The 20,697-nt window shown below is 41.5% G+C and overlaps 2 long non-coding RNA genes across 2 annotated transcripts in view; both read right to left on the bottom strand.

Annotated features, from left to right (window-relative positions):
* Window positions 1–20,697, bottom strand: part of LOC145516721 (uncharacterized) — a 256,327-nt gene that overhangs the window by 98,288 nt on the left and 137,342 nt on the right. The window lies entirely within an intron of this gene.
* Window positions 1,435–5,498, bottom strand: LOC145516724 (uncharacterized). The gene is made up of 2 exons (XR_014061700.1): window positions 4,553–5,498; window positions 1,435–3,722 (listed from the first exon to the last, which is right to left on the bottom strand). It is a non-coding gene; the product is annotated as an uncharacterized LOC145516724 (long non-coding RNA).

The following is a 20,697-nucleotide window of genomic DNA, read 5'->3' as shown; positions in this document are numbered from 1 at the left end:
TGCATAATTTTTTTAAAAGTTGAAATGACTTAAACTTGTTTGGAAGAGGCTTCTGAGGATTTCAACATACCTTCCTATATATCTTGAGACAGACACCTTATGGGTTGCCTTAAAGCAATAGTTTTCTATCCGTATTGTGCTCGTGGTAAACCCCAAACTTTGTGAAGAATATCACTATTAAAAACAGTTTAATACTCTGTGTGAAGTGAGTTGAAGGATTAAACATAATATCTGCTTTCACCACCTTTAACACCCTCTGAGGCCCCTGGGGTACCTCCTAAGGGAAATAAGTTTGAAAAGTATTACCTTGAAGAGAAAAAAAAACCTATTTGTTGATAGCCTCTGGAAAAATGTCTGAAAAGTGATCTGTTACCTTGCCCTTAAAAATTATAGAAAATTGTCTTACATTTCATATGCCCAAAGGTAAAATACATGCATAATTATGGATGAACTGTCTTTGCATAAATTTTAAACTATTAAAGCAATTAATGATTAATGACTAGATTAGGGAAGATGCTTAGTCTCTTCTGGAATATCAAACACTTCAGCCCCTCCTGAGAACAGCTGGTCAAAAGGACATTCCAGAAGTGTCTGGTTGAGGGTGGAGGACAGTTAGAAGGAAGGATTTCTGGTGCCAGTGAATTTATTGTAAGTTCACATATGTAACATTAGCTGAGTGTAATTAAAAAAAGGAGGGATTCAAAAACATTGACACAATAATACATAATATCAAGATGAAGAATATCTTAGAAATGACTATCCTTGAACTTAGCCTTGAATATCAAGGAAACTCTTGAGCTAGATTTTAACTTGGTATACAATCTCAGAATGTGTGATTAGTACTTTTCACATAATCTGTATGCTTATATAGAGAGGATGTGTCAACATACAAGGTTAGTAACCAATCCACCAAACAATCAAAATGTTCCAGAATGCATTAATCCACAGATTGATCATAAATACAAATGTTAATGTACTTCCTTGCTTCATAGTCAAATTGTAGATGTTTAGAGAACATTTAGGAAAACTCTCTTTTATTTGATCATTTAACTTGAAAATAGTGGTTTGCTTTTGAATTTAAACTCTCTAATATCTTGTTGTCTTAGCCACATCACTAGTATTGGCACTAGTTTCAAGAAGTGATTTTTGTTCCATTTTGAATTTCTGCCTTCTTTCCCATATTGTAACCAATACAATGATATGGTTATAAAGCATTATTAATGTTAGCCAATGGTCTAATCACATATTATTATTACACAGGCAACATTTGAAAAGCTGGATGGCATCACTGACTCAAGAGACATGAGTTTGAGCAAGCTCCAGGAGATGGTGAAAGACAGGGAAGCCTGGCACGCTACAGTCCATGGGGTCACAAAGAGTCAGAAATGACGGACTGACTGAACAACAACAATCATGCCATCACTATTATCATAATTTCTTTCTTTTTTTTTTTTTACTATATTTAGAAAGACTGGCCAGAGATTGCTTTTTCTCTCTGCATAACTTATAAACTCTCTGAACTTCAGCTTCTTCATAGCTATAAACGGAGGGTTAATAATATCTATCTTCTATAGTTATGATGGTAATTAGGTGAAATAAGTTATATAAAAATGCCATAAACTTGAAGAACCATAAAAATAAATTGTGGAAATATAAAACCAGAAGCATAGGAGATAAATTGGATTATAGCCTCACAAAAAAGTCCCTTCAACTTTTGCTGTCACCCTTTTATGGCTCAGGTTTAGATGCCCTAATGAAAAGGTGTGTGAGATTGCTATGGTTTCCATTTTTTAAATGCAACTCTTAAATCTTCTGCAAGCTCAGGTGAGCAGCTTGGGGAAATACTAGAAATACCTAAAAGCTAAAAAGCAGTTCTAGACAAAGCATCTGAAGTTTTACAAGCTTTGTACAGTAACTGCGTTCAGTTCTGACACAAATAAAACAAGTCTTCCTCTAATTCCTTTTCACTCTTCCCTAAAAAAACACAATAAGTCACCTCATGAGATTTTTTCAAGTTGTCTATCAGCCTCTTCCCCTCCTTTTGTCTGGCAAAAACATTGTGTTAGTCCATGAAGTATAAAGGTATTTAATTTTGATAGTCTAATTATTTTTCTTTTGTTCATGCTTCACCTCACAGAAGGTCATTAAATTTTTTCCATTTTCTTCTGAGAGGTTTTTTATTTTAGCTCTTAAATTAGGTCTATAATCCATTCTGAGTTACTGTTTGTCAACTGTGAGGAAGCAGTCCAACTTCATTCTTTTGCAAAAGGATATCCAGTCATCTAAGCACCGTTTGTTGAAAAACTATTCTGTCCCCTTTGAATTGGCTTGGCACTCTTGATGAAAACCAACTGACAACATGAGAATTTAGTTCTGGACTTTCAATTCTATTCTATTGATCTGTCTATCCTTTTGATGGTATCACACAGTTTTGATTACTATAGCACTACAATAAGTTTGAAAGGAGGAAGTGAGTTCTCCAACTTTGTGCTTCTTTTTCAAAATTGTTTTGGCTGTTCTAGGTCCATCAAATTTCTATATGAATTTTAAGGTCAGCTCATCAATTTCTGCAAAGACGACAGTGGGAATTTTTGACAGGAACTGTGTTAATATGTAGATCCGTTTGGGAAACACTGTCATTTTTAACAATGTTAATTCTTCTAATCCATGAACATGGGGGTATCTTTCTATTTAATTTAGTTTTTTTTGAATTTCTCTCAACAACGTTATGCAGTTTTCAAAGTAGAAGCTTTGTACTTCTTTTGTTAAATTTATTCCCAAGCATATTATTCCTTTCGATTTTATTGCAAATAGAACTGTTGTCTTAACACAATTATCATATTATTCTTTGTTAGCGTATAGAAATACAATTGATTTTTGTATTTTACATTCTGAAACTGGCCTTGTTTTAATGCTTGACAGCTGTTAAAATTAGAAAGTTATGTGAAAACAAGACTCTTGCCATAGTCTCTGCCTGACCTAACTCCTCTTGTCTTAGCTGGGGTCTGAGATGTCAGTTAGCACCCATGCATTAGATAGAAACTGTTTGCAGGGAGCTTTAGGGGCTTCACGCTCTGGCTCAGGCCATTTCCATTTGATCTCTTCTCTGGGAGCCCAGATGACTTTCTGCCTGTCTGTCCTGTGCTACAGTGAACAGGCCACCTGCTCCGTTTTGTCCCCTTCTGTTCCCTGACACTCGCATCTTGCTTTTCCCTCCGTGTGTGCTCTGTGCGTGCTGCGTCACACCCTGCGTCTTTATCTCACCACAAGGATGTACGCCAGGAGTTTACAAGCATGGACCTTGTCATTTTCACTCACAGCTGTGTCACCGTGTATGTCTCAGCCATGTCACTCATACCATATGCCCAGAACTCCACATGTATTGGTTAAGTGATATTTAATAATTAATATTCAAATTCTACCCAAACCTCAAAGCCCTTCTCCCGAGAAAGAACAGCATAACCTTTCATGCAACTCAATTACATGGGTATCTACAACATAGCCAATATTGTGCTTCTATACTTGCATTTACAGGTATATTCAGTTGTTTTCTCTTCCAAATTATAGGTTTCCTTTGCATTAAGAATGAGCTTTCTGCAATAGTTGATGAACAAAAAATATTGGGTCTCAGTAACACATCAAGTCGTGTCCAACTCTTTTGCGACCCCATGCATTATAGTCCTCCAGGCTTGTCTGTCCATGAGATTTCCCAGGCAAGAATACTGGAGTGGGTTACCATTCCTTTCTCCAGGGGATCTTCCCCACCTGGGGATCAAATCCATGTCTCCTGCATTGGCAGGCAGATTCATTACCACTGAGCCACCGGGAAAGCCTACTGGGGGCTGAGTATACTTGTGTAACAAATACTCATGCAGTACTTATTGCATGCTGGGCACCATTCTCAAGGCTTTATAAATCTTAACTCACTAAATTCTCTTAAGCATCCTATGCATAAGGTATAGTCATTATTCCTGTCATATGCTAGTAAAGTAATGCTCAAAATTCTCCAAGCCATGCTTCAACAATATGTGAACTTCCAGATGTTCAAGCTGGATTTAGAAAAGGCAGAGGAACCAGAGATCAAATTGCCAATATCTTGTTGGATCATCGAAAAAGCAAGAGTTCCAGAAAAATATCTACTTCTGCTTTATTGACTATGCCAAAGCCTTTGACTGTGTGGATCACAACAAATTGTGGAAAATTCTTTAAGAGATGGGAATACCAAACCACCTTACTGCCTCCTGAGAAATCTGAATGCAGGTCATGAAGCAACAGTTAGAACTGGACATGGAACAACAGACTGGTTCCAAATCGGGAAAGAAGTACGTCAAGGCTGTATATTGTCACCCTGCTTATTTAACTTACCACCTTCCCTGGTAGCTCAGATGGTAAAGTGTCTGCCTACAATGTGGGAGACCCGGGTTCAATCCCTGGGTCGGGAAGATCCCCTGGAGAAGGAAATGGCAACCCACTCCAGTATTCTTGCCTGGAAAATCCCATGGACTGAGGAGCCTGGTAGGCTACAACCATGGGGTCACAAAAAGTCAGACACAACTGAGCGACTTCACTTCACTTTATTTAACGTATATGCAGAGTACATCATGAGAAACACTGGGCTGGATGAAGCACAAGCTGGAATCAAGATGGCTGGGAGAAATATCAATAACCTCAGATATGCAGATGACACCACACTGATGGCAGAAAGTGAAGAAGAACTAAAGAGCCTCTTGATGAAAATGAAAGAGGAGAGTGAAAAAGTTGGCTTAAAGCTCAACATTTAGAAAACTAAGATCCTGGCATCTGGTCCCATCACTTCATGGCAAATAGATGGGGAAACAATAGAAACAGTGTCAGACTTTATTTTCTTGGGCTCCAAAATCACTGCAGATGGTGACTGCAGCCATGAAATTAAAAGACACTTGCTCCTTGGAAGGAAAGCTATGACCAACCCAGACAGCATATTAACAAGCAGAGACATTACTTTGCCAACAAAGGTCCATCTAGTCAAAGCTATGGTTTTTCCAGTAGTCATGTATGGATGTGAGATTTGGACTATAAAGAAAGTTGAGCACCAAAGAATTGATGCTTTTGAACTATGCTGTTGGAAAAGACTCTTGAGAGTCCCTTGGACTGCAAGGAGATCCAACCAGTTCATCCCAAAGGAAATCAGTCCTGAATATTCATTGGTAGGACTGATGCTGAAGCTGAAACTCCAATACTTTGGCCACCTGATGCGAAGAACTGACTCATTTGAAAAGACCCTGATGCTGGGAAAGACTGAAGGCAGGAGGAGAAGGGGATGACAGAGGATGAAATTGTTGGATGTATCACCAACTCAATGGACATGAGTTTGAGTAAACTCCAGGAGTTGGTGACGGACAGGGAGGCCTGGTGTGCTGCAGTCCGTGGGGTCACAAAGAGTTGGACACGACTGAGTGACTGAACTGAACTGAACTGACCAGTTGAATGCAGTGGAAGTTGTGCCATGTGATTTCCATGTCTCGGTCAGCAAGAGCCCATTGGCTTCTTCCTTGGCCTCTGGGAATTCTCACTTTAGGAACCCAGCCACCATGCTGTCAGGAAGCCTAAGCAGCTCCGTGGAGAGGCCAACGTGCAGGGGAGCCAAGGTCTTTGGCTGAGAGCCGCCTCTGAGGCCCCAGGCTAGAGCCAGCACCGACCTGCCAGTCAGGCGAAGAAGTCACCCTGGAGTGGACCCTTCAGCCCCCCGAGCCACCCCAGCTGATGACGTGGAGCAGAAATGCTCTGTCTCCGTAGGGCCTTCCCAAGTTTCTGACTCAAAAACACTCTGAGCAAGTGGAAATTATCATTTTACATCATAAGCAGCAGAGAGTAGCACTAATGTTGTAATCAGCACAGTGACAAACAGCCACAAATAGAGCCCATCAAAGAGCTTTTCATTTATACTTAATTTTTCCCCAAACATACCCACTAGTCCTACATATTTGGCCCGCTCTCAGCCCTTGAGTCATACAGTGCTTTGAAAAGCAACTGTTCACATCATTGGTCATGGTTCAAAACTGTAACAAATGAGAAAAACAAAACAAAACTAAACAAAACCCTATGGCTCTATTATTCTAGGATCAAAGTATGAGGAAATTAAAATGTGACACTCTGCACTGGAAAAATTCAACACATAATCCCGTGATTGCTTTAAACCCAGATTTATGGTATTAAGAAAACTCTAGGCCTTTAACTAGATCAAATAGTTACTAGATCAGTTATTTCAGAGGAATGTTATAGACTTGATAGAGGACCACTCCATAATATAGTAGGCAGAACAAGAATATCTGCCCACTTCTGACTCTTGAGGGGCTTCCCCAGTGGCTCAGATGGTAAAGAATATGCCTGCAAGTCAGGAGACCTGGGTTCAACCCCTGGGTCAGGAAGATCCCTTGGAGAAAGGAATGGCAACCCACTCCAGTATTCGCCTGGAGCATTCCATAGACTGGGGAGCCCTGGTGGGCTACAGTCCGTGGGGTCTCAAAAAAGTTGGACACAAGTGAGCGACTAACACTTTCACTGACCCTTGAAACCTATTACTAAGAACTGATTCATTTGTCTTTATAAAGTGCAAAACATAGTGGGAAGGTTAATATATTAACAGGTAATAGAACTCTCAATCATTCACAAGTTAAATCAAGGAGCAAAATTCCAGTTTACTATGTAAGCATAGGGGGAAATGAGGTGACTGCTGGAGGAATCAGTAGACAACAGGAGGACCCCAGGCATCTGGGAGTCAGAGGAGGAAGTCTGGGAGACAAAAAGATGTAAAAAAGGGAAATGGGGTGTGTCTGCAAATTTCTCCTCCTTTACTGGCATCTTTTAGGCAGACCAAGCTTCCGGGACTTATACAAGAACCTTTGATATATACAGGTTTAGAGAGGGTTAAAGAAAACAGCCGAGAGTCTTCAGTTATTCTCTCCAATTACTGCCTCATCATATTCTGCTTCCTCCCACTGTCACCTCCTTTCTGCCCCTTTCAAGCGCTCTTTAAAACTGAATTTGCTTGACCTCTTGGTGACTGTCATTCTCAGCCGAACAGGGTATTCCTGTCTCTGCTCTCCCCAGGTGGCCTCAGATGCTCCTGGCCTTATAGCTTGTCAGCTCATGATCAGAATATTTGCAGAATAGTCAAAAAACCCTAAAAGAGATAGTTACACAGATTTTTCTCCTCAGGGCTAGCATGAGCTGTTTGCATACTTCTACGGAAGCCCACATCACCAATCAAGTCTTTGAGGACATGGAAGAAAACGTGCCTAGTTATTTTTACGTAGCAGTTCAGGTGAGATACACACAGAGACAATTACACGGTTCAAAGAACTTTCTCCACTGATTATTCCATTTCCCCTTGTGTCTTACGTTCCCTGGTGGCTCAGAGGGTAAAGAATCTGCCTTCAATGCAGGAGACCTGAGTTCGATCCCTAGGTAGGGAAGACCTCCTGGGGAAGGGCATGGCTACCCACTCCACTATTCTCGCCTAGAGAATTCCATAAACGGAGGAGCCCTGGGGGGCTATAGTCCATGGGGTCACAAAGAGTCAGACATGACTGAGTGACTAACACACACACACACACACACACACACACACACACACACACACAGTATGTCTAATTAGTCACAAGGCAAAGACTATTCTGAAGAAAAAAGGGGTATTCCCTCTCTTCCACGTGTCTACCCCACACACTTCATGGGGGCCGGGGTTCTCCCTACAAATAAGGACCTATGACACTGATGTCCACCTCTTGGAAGGAAAGGAGACATGGAACCTAGAGCTTGAGGTTGTGTTTCTGTCAAAGCCCTGGCCTTCTTTTTATTTTTGTCCAACCTTGCCTACCATGGCAGACTACCAATATCTGAGTTTTCCTCTCTGGGGCACACAGTTAGACTGATTTCCATCCTATAGCATCTGCGTGAGGCCATGTGACTGACTCCTGCCAGTGGGATCCCTCTCACAGAGGAGAAGCGTGTCCCTTAGAGTAACTGAACGTTAGAATCAGGCTTTTCCCCTCAAATATCCTACAGACTGACTGTAAGATGACTCCTCTGAACTCTGAAGAGTCAGCTGCTTTTCTGCTACTTGTACAAGCAAACTGGAAACCATCAACCCTTTAGCAATGGAACCTTGGGTGTGGCATCTTTGTGGTTTTACCCAACCACGTCTCCCATCCTGAATGGGAAAATCCACTTATAAGGAAAGGGACACATGGTCAGTTGATGTTTTTTTTTTCAGTTGATGGTTTTTAACATCCTGTCACAACTACATATTTAGCTGGACTGTCAATAAAAAATGAATGTGTCCTAAAAGTCCCTTGTCAGTTTTAGACCCATGTAACTTCCTTTAAAACATCACATGCCCCTTAAAAGCAGAGGCTATGCTTTTAAGCTATCTGAGAAGTGAATGTCTATAACCACTTTCAAATTTATGGGATTATAAGGTCAGGTCTTCCCATGCCCTAAAAATTGGAGTCCAACTTAAAATGGTTTTCCAGATTTAAATCACGACTGCTCTGACTGGCAAGCTCACAACTTCCACTTTTTACATCAATTAAAATGTTCTTTTTCTCAATTTCACCCTTCCCTCGCCCTTGTTTTTCTCTCCACCTCAACAAAATCACCAGTTTATCAAATCACCAATTTATCAAGTGACCGCTGTGGAAACTTCATTAGAGCTGCTGTATTTTACTTTAAATATCACCCACCCAGGGTGCCCCATTGAGTGTGAGCAGATGTGTGCTTATCCTGGCCCACCACCAGCCAGCTACTGAGCCATTGCTCCTGAGAGCATGTGTTCACTTCTGGGAGTTTATCACAGGAAAGGTATCTCTTTCCAGAGAGCTCTCTTAATGACAGAGAGAAATCTGTTTTGCTTTGCGTTTAAACTGTCTGCTCCGTGTGCTGGAAACATCTCTGTACAATAGTCTAGAGGCAGAGAATGGGGCTCTGTGGTGGTCTGTGCGGCTCAGAAAGCTATGTTTTTGTTTTCTTTTTCTTTCCTGATAGAAGGGATCCAGGCAACTCTGTGCATCACTGCGAAGTGGATTCAGGCTAGAGCTGACAGCCTCCCAGCCCCACTTCTGTCTGGTACCACCCCTTCTCCCCATCCATCCAGGGGTCTTCCAAGCCCCTCTTGCTGTAAATTGAACTGTGTCCCTCAGAAGAAGACGTGCTGATGTCCTAATCTCCAGTATCTCAGAATCTGACCTCATCTGGGGACAGGGTGTTTTCGGAGGTAATCAACTTAAAATGAGGTCACTGGGGTTGGCTGTAATCCAAGATGACTGGTGTCCTTATGAAAAGGGGAAAGTTGGACACAGAGACAGAGATGTTCAGGGGAAAGAAGGCCATATGACTGGGGTGATGCAGCTACAAGTGAAGAAAAACCAAGAATCGCCCTAAACACTAGAAGCCAGAGGAGGCTGGGACAGTCTCCTCCAGAGACATCAGAGAAAGCACAACCTTGCTTTTGGACTTTAAGCCTCCAGAACTGAGACAACACATTTCTGTTTGGTTAAGCCAACCAGTTTTTGGTGCCTTGTTAGAGCAGCCTTAGGAAACTAAAACTCCTCCCTTCCCAGCACCTGAAACAACTGCCTTAGAGGCCAGGGTCCTCCATCATCATATACTACTCCAGCAGCATCTCAACTGGAAATGCTTCCTGCCTTTGCCCTCCAATTACCAAAACTTGTCCATCTTATGTCCCACTTCTCCATGGCCTTGGCCTCTGCAATGATTAAGTAAAAATGAAGTGATTACCTAGGAACTAATGTGCAGTAAAGCAGGAAGGTGCTTTAATGGTACAGGTTGTATATAACATTTCCCAGAGGTTTCTTAGGAAGAAAACCTTATACTGACATGTCTCAAACTGAAGCGTGAGTTCTCTCTGAGCATTTTATATCCGGTGCTTGGATTTATAAGACAATCCAAAAAAAGTATCAATTTTCCATGTATAAAATCAAAACTTCTGTTTTGCTATGGCTGTTATAATTGAATGCAATTACTACAGAAGACATTATTTTTTTTAAATTTTTCTGTACTTTATATACTATTCTTAGAATAAAGTAAAATGGAAAGAAGAAAATGTTAATAAAATCATAAGAGAAAATAAAAATAAAATAAAGTTTATTTTTCCAACTTTACTGAGGTCTAATTGATAAATAATTGCATATATTTGAGATATACTTTGTGATGTTTTGAAATTTGATACATTGTGAAATGATTGCCACAACCAAGCTAATTAATGTATGTTATATATAATATATGTTATATAGTTAATATATGCTATATAGTTAATATATGTTATATAGTTACCTTTATCTTTGTTGAGAGGACATTATGTTTTAAATGAATTTTTCAAGCTGAAGTTTGCAAGGCACTTTTTGTTTTCCTTTAAGAAGAGCCTATTTATTTCTCAATATTAACAAATAAAAGGAGTGGTCAGAGAGGAAGCTGACTGAGAGCACTAATGACGCTCTTCGACCTGACCGTTTGCCTGTTCTGATATGAGCTGGATCTCATGTGATGCGGAGCCAAACTTACTAGCTCATCGTTAGCCATTACATGTACATACACATTTGCTTGAGGTTTTTAGAACACACAAAAAAATGTCTTTCTGCCCATTTAAACTGCCTTTCTACGTTGCAGTCTCTTTCCCCCTCGTGGAGCAAATATGCCGTGAGTTACTTTTAAAATCAATTATTCAGGGTCTTGGAGGCTGGAAGATGGAACAGAAGTTCCCTGGAGTATTCCGAAGTAAACATCACATTATAAATGAAGAGCTCTTTATAAATAGGCCGAAGGGATGGGGAATAGAAATATAAGTGGACGGGCTAGATTCCAACCCCCACGTAACCTCCAGGAAAACTTTTTTCACCAGCGTGAACCTGAGTACACCTGCTGAGAAAGTGCTTGGGAGTCCTTGAGGGTGATGCCCCTGCCTCTGAGTCAAGTGAAAAGGGTCTCTGATGCATGCTGCATGTGTGTGTTGCGAAAAAATCCTCTTCTCCAGGCCTGGTTCCTCCCTCTGAGCATCACCGGCCAGGAAAGAAGACATGCTACCTCTGCTGAGGTTGCACAGAGGGGAGGGTGGGCCAGAGTAGGAGGGAAAGGTGGGCTGGGTGGCCTCTGTCTAACAGGAGGCCCCCTCCAGGCTGCCTTCCCGAGGCCTGATTTCCAGCTCTCCCGTGGCCCGTCCGGGGCAGAGGGCCTTAGCAGCTGTCTGGAGGAAGGTTTAGACAAGCAGGACAGCAGGAGACGGTCTGACAGGGGATGAAAGCTTGACCCAAGAATTTTTTTGGAATGGAAAGATATATAAGGTTATGGTCAGATTCCTCATTACTCTCTTTTCAAAGCAGGTCAGGCACTTCCTATGGATCAGGCCTCCAAAAGGGCCTTCTAGGGGCCATGGGCCATTTTTGTTCTCTCCTTAGAAAACAGTTAAGTGTAGAAGCCACCTTGAAACATCTTCTTACTGGACCTCTGGGAGTAGCAAGGATTGACCAGGTCTTGGCTGAGGAATGACAGGTTATGTAATCTTTTGCCAGGTACTAGAAAATCCATCTTAAACACAATCGCACAAAATCCCATAAAGTTTAATTAAAATATAACATGTACACATATGCCTATACAGTTTTACATGGCATGATCTTTTCATCATGTGTGTTATGTTTTAATTAAACATTAATCAGTGGGCACAAAGTTTTGGTTAAGGAAGGTAAGTTCTAAAGATCTGCTGTACAGAATGACTGTCATCAAAAAGGACACGACAAATGCTGATGAGGATGTAGAGGAAAGGGGACCCTCGGACACTGTTGGTGGGAATAGAAATTGGTGCAGCCACTATGGAAAGCAGTATGGAGGTTTCTCAAAAAACTAAAAATAGAACTACCGCATGACCAAGCAATTTCACTACTGGGTATATATTCAAAAAGGCCAAAAACACTATAGAATTTGAAAAAATATATGCACCCCCATGTTCACAGCAGCATCATTGATAACTGCCAAGATATGAAAGCAAACTAAGTGTCCATTAACAGATGAACAGATTAAGAAGATGTAAGATTTATATATATGTGTGTGGGGATATATATATATATATTTATAACACAATGGAATACTACTCAGCAATTAAAAAGAAGGAAAGTACCTGTAGTCAATAATAATGTTTTGTACACTTAAATATTTATTGAGAGAGTAGATATCATGTTAACTGTCCTTACCATACAAAAACAGAATTAAAAATATATTTAATAAAAAGTAAATTTTCTCTTCTACCAGATCTTCAGGCTTTCTCTTCAGAGGCAACCAATTTATCCTGCCAAATATTTTTCTATGCATCAACAAAATCATAGATGCATCAGTGTATACATATATGTTATTTTATGTGCAAGGAAGAATATCATACTCAATATTTGACATCTTGCTTTATTCATCTACATATGTAAGAGATCTTTTCATGCCTACACAGAACCACCTAACTCATTTTTAAAATGAGCTATCCTCTTTATACTATGGGTACTTCAGTGAACATCTCATACATACATCTCTTATCAGGTGTGCAAATTTATCTGCCAGATTGATTTGTAGCAATAGAACTGTTAGGTCAAAGGTATATGAATTATTTATTATCATAGATATTGACAAATTGCCCTCTAAGGAGGCCATGTTGATTTACATTCTCTGCCTCTCTGCACCCTTACCAGTGTTGTACATTTTCAAACTTTCTGATCTTTGTAAAATGTATAAGTAAACGAATGTGTCTCAAGTGATTTTCCTGTTTCCAGTCTTGTTCCCTTCAGTTCACTAGACACCCTGCAGCTTGCGTGATGTTTCTCAAACGTGAATATAATCCTGTAACTCAGCTCAGGACAAAACCCTTCCATGACTCCTCACTGTCTTCGGGATAAAGCTCTATTTCCTGGACTGGCTCATAAAGTCCTTAGCATCTGGGCCGGTGCTCGGGGCCACCATCACTCAGCCCTGCTAGACTACTCTGCCTTCCTGAGTCAGGTCCTGCCCACCCCCCTCATCTCATCCATGCCTCTCCTCTGTGCTCCTCCTGTCTGAGGACTCTCTCCTTTGCCTGTCTCCCCTTCTCTGGCTCATTCTTACTCATTAGTCTGGTTACACCTTTCATATGGCACCCACTAGGTTATGATGGGGTGCACCCTGGCTGCCTCCACATCCTCTAAACGTCACCTTTTTTTTTTTAATTAGTTTATTTATCTATTTTTTAACTTTACAATACTGTATCGGTTTTGCCATACATTGACATGAATCCACCATGGGTGTACATGTGTTCCCCTTCCAGAACCCCCCTCCCACCTCCCTCACCATCCCATCCCTCCGGGTCATCCCGGTGCACCAGCCCCGAGCACCCTGTATCATGCATCAAACCTGGACTGGCGATTCGTTTCACATGTGATAATTTACATGCTTCAATGGCATTCTCCCATATCATCCCGCCCTTGCCCTCTCCCCTAGAGTCAATAATACTATTCTATATATCTGTGTCTCTTTTGCTGCCTCACATACAGGGTTATCTTTACCGATTTACTAAATTCCATATACATGTATTAGTATACTGTATTGGTGTTTTTCTTTCTGGCTTACTTCACTCTCTATAATACACTCCAGTTTCATCCACCTCATTAGAACTGATTCGAATGTATTCTTTTTAATGGCTGAGTAATATTCCATTGTGTATATGTACCACAGCTTCCTTATCCATTTGTCTGCTGATGGGCATCTAGGCTGCTTCCATGTCGTGGCTATTATAAACAGTGCTGCGATGAACATTGGGGTACACGTGTCTCTTTCAATTCTGGTTTCCTTAGTGTGTATGCCCAGCAGTGGGACTGCTGGGTCATATGGCAGTTCTATTTCCAGTTTTTTGAGGAATCTCCACACTGTTCTCCATAGTGGCTCTACTAGTTTGCATTCCCACCGTCACCTTTTAAATTATGTAAAATTTGGTACATGCAAAATAACAAACACTTATACGTACATATATGTAAGTTAAGAAACATAGTCATAAAAATGAACACCTACGCACCTACCAACCACCTTAAGAACCAGATAATTGCCAACACTGTAACATGTGCTGCTTTCCTTACCACACTGGGTGGTAATGGTCTCTATACTTGTCTCTATTTTGCACCATAGTCTCAGTTCTAGGCCCCATGGGTCTGGGTCTGACTTGGGCATAGTGATATCCCAGGGCCAAGCACAGAGCCTGACAAGTTTTATTGCAGGCCTTAATAATATTTAAAAATTGAATTAAATAATATCCAGAGGATGAGATAGTTGGATGGTATCACTCACTCAATGGACATGAGTTTGAACAAACTCCGGGAGATGGTGAAGGACAGGGAAGCCTGGCATGCTGCAGTCCGTGGGGTTGCAAAGAGTCACACATGACTTAGCAATTGAGCAACAACAACAATATCCAGAAAGAGGAATACTTGAAAAAAATAAAAAGTAACCAGGCTCCCAGAGAGCAGGTTACTTATTAAGAACCTACCGTCAGACATTACTTTGCCAACAAAGGTCCGTCTAGTCAAGGCTATGGATTTTCCAGTGGTCATGTATGGATGTGAGAGTTGGACGGTGAAGAAAGCTGAGTGCCAAAGAATTGATGCTTTTGAACTGTGGTGTTGGAGAAGACTCTTGAGAGTCCTTTGGACTGCAAGAAGATCCAACCAGTCCATCCTAAAGGAGATCAGTCCTGGGTGTTCATTGGAAAGACTGATGTTGAAGCTGAAACTCCAATACTTTGGCCACCTCATGTGAAGAGTTGACTCATTGGAAAAGACCCTAATGCTGGGAAGGATTGGGGGCAGGAGGAGAAGGGGACGACAGAGGATGAGATGGTTGGATGGCATCACCGACTCTATGGACATGGGTTTGGGTAAACTCCGGGAGTTGGTGATGGACAGGGAAGCCTGGCGTGCTGCGGTGGTTCATGGGGTCGCAAAGAGTAGGACACGACTGAACAACTGAACTGACTGACTGACTGTCAGTTCATTCTATACACTCTGGGTCATTTTTCTAAGATTGGGTATCAGTTTGTACCGCTTAAGCTTCCTTCTCTGGCTTCTTCAGTGAGGTTAGGCTGCTGGGACATATTTTTTCTTTCTTTTTGCTTTGCTGTTGTTCATGTATATTTTCAAATTGTTTATCATCAAGGTTGAATAGCTCTTGACTTACCAGCAGTTCACCTTAATGTCGTCATTGCAAAGCAAATGACTTTATTGCCCTTATTCTTTAAACTTGCCCTGATCTATGATTTAAATAATTTTTGTTAATGTTTTTGAATTACAGTCTTTACTACCCTTTACATGGTATTGAAGGTTTACTAAAAGAAGTAGAAAAAAGAGAAAAATCACTGCTCTTAGTAATTGTCAGTTCTACGTGGACATTCATTGATTTGTTCATTTGACAGATATCTGAGTGCCTATGGATGTCATGCACAGACGTATGTGAATAAAGCAGAAAAAAAAATCACTGCTCTTGTAGAACTTGCATTCTAATAAGAGGACACTGGCAAAGATAGGCAGTAATAAAAGGGAAAGTAAAGCAGGAAAAGGGGATGAGAAGGGACAAGTCTGGATGTTTCTTTAAAAGAGGAGTTCTGATGGGGTCTCCCATCAGAGACATCCATGAAGGGAGGTGATATTGGGGGTGGAGGCTGAGCAGAGAGGGTTCCCTGGGCAGGTCACACTTGGCTGTGTGGGCACATTCATGCCTACTTTCTAGAATATTCCAAGCTATAATGCTGCTGTTTACATTTTATGATAGATTCTCTTATATTTGACAGAGAATAGAGCTTGTAATAAGCTCTAATAATAGAGCTTATTACTATAAGCCCCTAAAACAAGTTTCTCTTTACTCCAAGAGAAAGTACCACGTGAAGAGGCAGCTACATTCAGCAGGAGGAGTGGAACCAGGTAGTCAGTGGCAGTTCTTTTCTGGGAAACCTCTCACCGACAAAATGAATTCGGAAGAACTGAAGGTCCCGAAGGACTATGTTGTACAGGTGATAATGAGCCAAGCTTTGCAAAGCCCAACAGCAGCTGAGAGCTGAGCTGGTCCTGCTGGCTGTCCCCAGGTCCCTCCTGCTCCTTTTATTGTTATTATCATTTCCTAGCTCTGCGGCTTAAAATTTATTTGCACTGCTCTGAATCCCACAGGAATGGATTCAGTCCTAAGGAATTACCAGTGAAAAATTCATCTGTGATGGAGACCAACAAAAATAATTAATAAAACACAAAGATCAAAAAAAAAAAAAAAGGCTCCTAGCCCCTTCACTAAAAATGTAGCTTCACCCTTGCCTGCTTCCTGTTGACTTTGAATAAGAAGATTGCTCAGCCACCTACTTCCCCCTTAGTGAGGCTCCACAGAGACGAGGGGGAGGGAGGTCTAATGAGATGACACCTATGAAAGCCCAGTACATGTACGTGCATAGAAGTTCACTGCTGTTTTGATTATTGTGATGAGCTTGGAAGAAGTCAGAGGTACTCAGGTTTTATCAAGTAGACAGATGTAATTCTCTTGCGTATTAGGAGTCAAGCCATTCAAATATGTTTATTTCTATCCCTCCGAGCAAACAGGGACATGTTAGACCAAACACTACGTGGGGTGGTCTAAGCAGAAAGAACAATTCAAAGGTGTTGTCTCTGTGGTGGGGGGTGAGGGGGCGTAGCTCCTTAAAGACAAGGGTTGTCCAGGGCTTGGCATCAAGTGGCCTGAAGGAGGCATCTTAGAAAGAAAGGGAGGATTTCCACACAGGATGGGTGGAGGGGAAGGGAGGGGCGCCGCTTGGTGGGAACAAAAGGAACAGACCCAGTACAAATTTGCACAATAAAAGGAAGGACAGAGGATCTAGTGCCAGTCAGAGGACAAATAAAGTGTGCATCCTGGCAAATTGGCACATAGAATGAATTGGATGAGAAACAGTCCATCAGGAAGGACTATTAGTGAAAAGAACCTTGACTTAAAGTGTAGCTAGACTCCAGCTTCAGGGTTTCTAGGATTCTCCAGGTTTGGTTAAGGTGGATGAAAACTACCTCCCAGCTATGTTCACAGTCATGTCTGCAGAAACAGAGTTGGGGCGACGGGAAAAACCCGGAGGGAGAAAACCGCTGCTCGTGTTCTGTCCGCTCATTATGTTCAGCTCCACCCTGTGGAAAGCCACCAGCTCGTAGAAAGATGCAGGTGTTCATCACTCAATCATTAAAGTGCTCCCGCAAAGGAACCATTTGCTAACAAGATGCATTTGAAGCGATGGTAGGAGACTACCGACTATTAAATAGTGGAATAAAGTGAACTTCAAGCTCACTTTCAAGGTTTCAGGAGAATGAGCAAAACAGAATTCCTCTAAAGACTTTAGCAGTGCCTCTCTCTCCTGCTTTGCAATATTTATTAAAATCTAGTGAAACATGCTATATTTAAAATGGATAACCAACAAGGACCTACTGTATAGCACAGAGAACTCTGCTCAGTGTTGTGTGGCAGCCAGGATGGGAGGAGAGTTTGGGGGAGAATGGAGACATGTATATTTATGCTGAGTCCCTTTGCTCTACACCTGAAACTATCACAACATTGTTAATCGGCTATACTCCAATATGAAATAAAAAGTTAAAAAAAAAACTGGTGAGACAATTTAGTATGGCTATAGATTTTCCAATCAAATTCCTCCTGGCTTATTATTCAGATAGACTCAGGGAGAGAATCCTACTGATGATAATGACCATGATAATAAAAGTAATTTCCATCATCTGCATAGGCCATTATGGTTCATATACCGCTTCCTCTTACATGGTCATAGTTAATCTCTATGAGAACACTCAGCTATTATGTATCCCTGTTTTATAGATGAGAAGGTTGGCCCAGGTTCACGCTGCCAGAATTAGTAGATGGTAGAGGTCAGAAGCACAGAACTGTTAGGTACGTGCTAGACTGTATCTTTCATCCTCCTCTGCTTTCCTCTGCCCTGTGGGAAAGAGCACTGAGCCCTGGCATTGATCCTCATTCTCTCTCCATACAGAGTGCCACTAACTCATAGTTTCCACGTGTCAGAACTTCTTTACGACCCACGAGGATTGGAAGACAAAGACATGGCTCACCCAGGTATAGGGAGAGCTGAGCAACCAAGGGCCTTGGTGCCAGCCTCAGTAAGCCAGAGTGAAAAAGGACCCGTGGACTGCAAAGGTCAGCTCCCTGGAAGCTGGGCCCTGTTCCCAGGGTAGAGTTAGGTGTCAGCTCTGTGTCCTGTGCTTCCTTCAGCAACCCCCTCCTTGCCTATTGCCAGAACATAAAACCCTTTGAACCTAAGCTTATCAAAGTATTCATCAGGATGTTCTGGAAGATGTTATGAGGCACATCTGAGATGTGGAGGGGGTTATGAGAGCATTCTGTGATCAAATGAGCTTGGGAAATGCTCCTGAACATTTACATGCACATTAGTTTAATATTAAAGTTTCTGGGAAATCCCACAGTAAAGAACTACTTAATTTTTATTTATTTCTGTGGTTCTGAACCTCTTTTCTTTCTTCTAACCCCTATTAATGTCTAGTGGAATATTTCTTTACCCATTACTGAGTTGTGTAATTATGCAACACTCCAATACATACCAGAGCATAGAATGTTCCGGAAATGCAGAGCTCCCTGTATTCAACTTGGTATGCAGCTTACAATTGTCGAAAATTTTGAGGCATTTTGTACATCTGTAGAGGTCAAGGTGCACTACGCATATAAAAGAATGAAACTATGATCAATTAAACAACTTGCTCATTTGATAATGTTATAGATCAATGGTTCTCACATTTTGTTGCAATTAGAATCACCAGAGGAGCCTTAAAAGTTTTGATGACCAGGCTGTTGTTATTTAGTAGCTCAGTCGTGTCTGACTCTTTGCGACCCCATGGACTGTAGCCCACCAGGCTCATCGGTCCATGGGATTTCCCAGGCAAAAATACTGGAGTTGGTTGCCATTTCCTTCTCCAGGGGATCTTCCCTACACAGGGATCAAACTGCACCTCCTGCATTGGCAGGCAGATTCTTTACTGCTGAGCCACCAGAGAAGTTGATGAGGCTCTACCCAGCCCCATTAAGTCAGAAGCTGTAGGGGGTAACCAAGGCATTAGTATCTACAAAGCGTTCCAGGTGATTTCAGTGTACAAAGTTGGGAACCAGAGGAAGAAATGATTATCCTAAAGCAAAGACTAGATATGGGGCTGACAAGAGCTTCTGGGGAATTACATGGGCCACTTGAAAACTGTCCATGAGTTTAAGAAATGTCTCCCCTCCTGGAAAGAATAAGACAAGTGCTACAGTCTTGGTTTATCATGTTACAGTTTGAATCAGTAAACATGTGTTCCTGGTACGCCTGATTATTTACGCCGGTTTACTTATACACAAATAAGTGTGGTTTATTTTATATTGCAGAAAGCTGCAGATGTGAAGTTTTAATTATCACATCATATGGCAATTTAGTTCAAGATGGATAGTTCAAATACAGGTTGTAAGGAAAGACCCTGAAGAGTAGCTTTGGAAAATGAGATTTGGGGGTTGCACAACACAATTGGCTTCTGAACCCACTACTGAATTCAGAATACTGAATGCTCTGTGGGAAATACCTCCCTTCAAAAACTACTTGCCCAAATACACAGATCATGAATGCACTCTAATAGTGGTTGAGAGCTAAAACTCAGGTTATTTTGATCATTCCAGAGAGTCGTGAGGAAAGAGGAGACACTTAAGACGGGATGGGGTCAAGAAATTTTTAGAGCATAGAACTCTCAAGAAACAGTAGACTTTAGTGAGGTCATATAGTGTGTTTTGAGTGGTCAGGAATAAAATAAAAACAATACTAGATAGACTTTCCTACAGGTCAGTTTGTACTGTTCATGCATAAGGCGTTTTACTGTTTAATCCTCACTTACTAGGGAGGTACTGTGACTATGCCCTTTTCCTGATGAGGAACCTGTGGAGACTGAAAGAGCTGATGCTTACCAGGTGCTCGGCACCGTAGCTGGCACACGACGAACACCTAATAGTGGTAGCTCCTAATTTTTGGATGGTCGAATCATAGAATGTTAGAGTTGGAAGAGGCTTCAGAGACCAATAGTGGGACTCATTTTGTTTCTTAAAAAGAAACTACACAAATAGAACTATAACAGGAGGGGAGTTCAATATTTGGGGCCTGATTGATTCAGATGAAGCCAGAGGAAATGGACATTTCACTTGATCTAGGAAAAGATTTCTATAACTGATTACAAAATCTAAGTGCTGTTTTTAAATACGTTGTCATAAAAGCTATACTGCCTCATCTTTATCATGTAGTTTAAGAACTGTTCCTGCAGTTTAGGCACAATGGGGGAAGAGGCACAGGGGAAGAGCGGGAACTAGTCACTTGGATCAAGCTTCCAGGTGTTTCAGCTTTTCTGTGATTCAAGGTAATGGCTCTGATTAATTCACTCTCCCTCTGCTGCTGCTGCTGCTGCTAAGTCGCTTCAGTCGTGTCCGACTTTGTGCAACCCCATAGACGGCAGCCCACCAGGCTCCCCGGTCCCTGGGATTCTCCAGGCAAGAACACTGGAGTGGGTTGCCATTTCCTTCTCCGATGCATGAAAGTGAAAAGTGAAAGTGAAGTCGCTCAGTCGTGTCCGAGTCTTTGCG

This window comes from Giraffa tippelskirchi, chromosome 8 (assembly GCF_054371585.1).
Source record: "Giraffa tippelskirchi isolate mGirTip1 chromosome 8, T2T-mGirTip1v1.2.pri, whole genome shotgun sequence".
In the NCBI taxonomy this organism is placed as follows: Eukaryota; Metazoa; Chordata; class Mammalia; order Artiodactyla; family Giraffidae; genus Giraffa; species Giraffa tippelskirchi.
Note: the sequence above shows the minus strand (reverse complement) of the source record. Positions and strands in the feature narration are given on the sequence as shown.